We start from the raw sequence: 3,184 nt of genomic DNA, 5'->3' as shown, positions 1-3,184 counted from the left end.
ATAATCTTTTCCTGTTAAATCAACAAATCAAATCAAATCAAATCAAATCATGCATTCAAGATTATCTGCTGTCTTTAAACAAACACAATCAGTTCTTTTTAACGCTACCTTATTTTCCCATTAGTGTCTTTTTCCATCTTGGTCACAGTCTGACCAGCCATTAGCTCATCTCTCCTGAGAAAATCTCTGCTCCAAACTGATTACCAAAGTTGGGGGTCGTGACCCCTCTGTGGGTCATGCAACATCAAGTGAGGGTCCCCAGATGATTTCCAGACATCAATTTAAAATGCAAATAAGTTGCTAATGGAGTGTTTTCACCATAGTTATTGCTTTAAATACAATAATAATAAACAAATAAAAGTAATATCCTATGTATTAAGTTTGCTTATATTGTTATTAGGCCTGTTTTTATTAGCTAAGCTTGCATACATGAACCAGTAACGTCTGAGKTTGTTGTTTTGTTGGTTGGAAGCTAAAACGTTTGAAAACCTCTGATCTAAGCGATTTTCTACTGCAGGTAAGATACTGATAATTCCACATATCCCCTCTTCAAAATGTGAACCATTCCTTTACTAACCTTATTTTTACCCATCTCAAAAACAGAAAAGCAAATAAGTACAACATTAAAATGTACTTTTAAAATGTTTACCTATAAGTGTTCAGTTTGTTGCTGTGATCGTGGTGCATTCACGGACTGGAGAAACGTAGGATTTCTCAAATCTAATTTAGAAGATTTTGTCCAGTTAGTGATTTCATACCAATTGTTTTGTGCATCACTAGTTTTACTAACAGTTTAGTGAACGTTTTGTGCGGTTTGAGGAGGTAAAGAGATGCAGTTTGTGTTTCTGTTAAAACACGATTGCACCCGTTAGTTATAACCTGACATCAGCTGGGACTGAAGCTCCAGTGCGGCGGCGTATCTGCACGAAGCGCCCGTCCACAGAAACGTCATCTGGCTCCAGGTTGGGTGAAGTAACATTGATCCACTCAGGAGAGGATTTCAGTCCCAGGAGGAGCATCAGAGCCAACGTCAGACGAGCGTTTCAGGCTTTATTTAGCCTCTGATTTTGTTGTGCCTGAATATTCTTCTGTTCTGTTTTTAGGCCAGATTCTAAGAGCAGCTCCACATAATCTGCCGTGGTTACCCAGCAGCAGATCCGACACAAGACTCCCTAATGTCGGTACAGAAAATATAATAAAGTTGATTTTGTTGGGTGGACTAACAGGGTCGTGTTAAATCCAAAATGAGGATATGATACGACTTTTTGTTCCTTCCTCTTTAGAATATTCATCATGCTTCTTGTATCAAACCAAACTCAAAGTAACATTTCATTATTTGGCAGGAAGTAATAMATGACATCATTTAATTATCTGAGGGGCGTGAACTTCCTGCTTCACTTTAGTTTTTATTTACTCGTTTAATGTTGAGTTATATAGAAGTTTTGTGAACAATTAGTGTTGGTAAATTCATGTTTTCTCACGCTTTATGGGTCTGAGACTGCAAAAAAAAGATTTTAAAAAGAAATGCTTCATAGGCACAGTGTGTAGGATTTTGTCAATTCTTTTAGCCGAAATTGAGATAATCACTAATGACAATAATAAAAAACATGTCTAATCATTGCAGTCAAAGACCTTGTTTTATTATTTTTACCTTATAAAAAGCTGTTTATAYCTCCATGGTTGCAGGTCGCCACTACAGGCAGCCGCCATCTTGTCTACGAAGGCTCATGAAGGACAAACTGCGGTGGCGGCGCCAAAAACGGTTTTAGTTGTTATACTATAAATGTAATATTTGTTGTCTGTCATTGTAGCTGGGATAATTTTACTTATTAAAGCTCATAATCTTACCACTTGAAACATCACTAGCCCTGAAGCTGCTGGTAGACATCGCGGTTGGAATTATCAAAGGTTTTTGACACCTGAGAGACACCGTAGCAAATCCTTTGTGTTTGGAAGCGGGGGGTGGGGGTGGGGGGAGGACCAGGGAGGATGATTCAACCACTCAACCACTAGATGTCGCTGAAAACAACAAATCCTACACACTGTGCCTTTAAAGAGAAAAGAAGTTTCCATAAAWTAAATCACTGCAAAGGATTTCTGTAAAAAATCAAAGAAAATTAGGGAAAACAATGTGGCGATCTCATGAACTTCACCAAAACTAATGATGGAGGATTAAACTGAAGGGATTTTCAACAAATAAAGTGAACCAACGTTTTACCTTCTCAATATACACTTATTGATGTTTTATTGTTAGAATTCAGATGGCTGGAAAAGGTTTTAAGTAGATTTTTTTGTGGGGGCATGCTCCCAGACCCCACTAGGATTGAAAAGGACATCCTGGTTTCTAAAGATAAAAATAAAAAAAATAAACGTTTATTTTCATTCATGAATATAGATTGGAAGTGAGATTTAGAAAAAAAAGGTAATGGATCAGTATGTTTAAAAAAAGTCTTGTAAATGTGGGCTGGAGTGCTCCTGTAAGATAAAAAAACAAAATTTGGTCAGAAGATCTTGTTTTAATCCAGGAGGCTTGTTTGTCTTTAGCTCCTCCAGGTGATTGAACTGAACCAGATTATTAGCCGATCAGATAATCCACCTGTGTTTGAGAGGCCACAGATTATATTGATCGATCTGTGTGGAAGAAAAACTCAATCATGTTTGATCCCTTTTGAGATCTTTCAAGGTTGTACAAACAAATGATCTTGTGCAAACGTGGATTAAAAACATGACTAAAATATTTAGAGTTGATCTGTCAGATCGTTCGCTCTGTTAAAACCATCCAGAATAAAGGAGGTGGGACGTTTCAATGAATGGAAGTGGAAATGAACAAACGTTAAGCCGTTAAGGTTGTGTTTKTACTACTTGCCAAGAGTGACATAATGTTAATCTGTGGTAATCCCTGTTTGTATTCATTCTTACTCTAATCGGCACGTAATCTCATCTTTTGGTCCCGTCATGGTAACATTGTCTCTTCTGCTCTGTAGACAGATGAGATGTTTTCTTCAGTAGGTCTTCTGTGTATGGATGTTACGGTGCGTTTATTGGTAATTACCTGCAACACTTATTAAAACATGATGAAAACAACAACAACAAATGGAGCTGGAGCTTCAGACGCTGCCTCTTTTTTTTTTTTTTTTGTCATTTGATGGATTTTTGTCTCATTGGTGACTTGATAAGACAGAAA

At 37.3% G+C, this 3,184-nt stretch overlaps 1 protein-coding gene across 1 annotated transcript in view; it reads left to right on the top strand.

Annotated features, from left to right (window-relative positions):
- The window catches only part of ppp1r14bb (protein phosphatase 1, regulatory (inhibitor) subunit 14Bb), a 33,270-nt gene that overhangs the window by 14,496 nt on the left and 15,590 nt on the right, over positions 1 to 3,184 (top strand). The window lies entirely within an intron of this gene.

This window comes from Austrofundulus limnaeus, unplaced genomic scaffold, assembly GCF_001266775.1.
Source record: "Austrofundulus limnaeus strain Quisiro unplaced genomic scaffold, Austrofundulus_limnaeus-1.0 Scaffold208, whole genome shotgun sequence".
Taxonomy (NCBI): domain Eukaryota; kingdom Metazoa; phylum Chordata; class Actinopteri; order Cyprinodontiformes; family Rivulidae; genus Austrofundulus; species Austrofundulus limnaeus.
The sequence above is the reverse complement of the archived record's forward strand: the minus strand, read 5'-3'. Positions and strand labels throughout refer to the sequence as shown.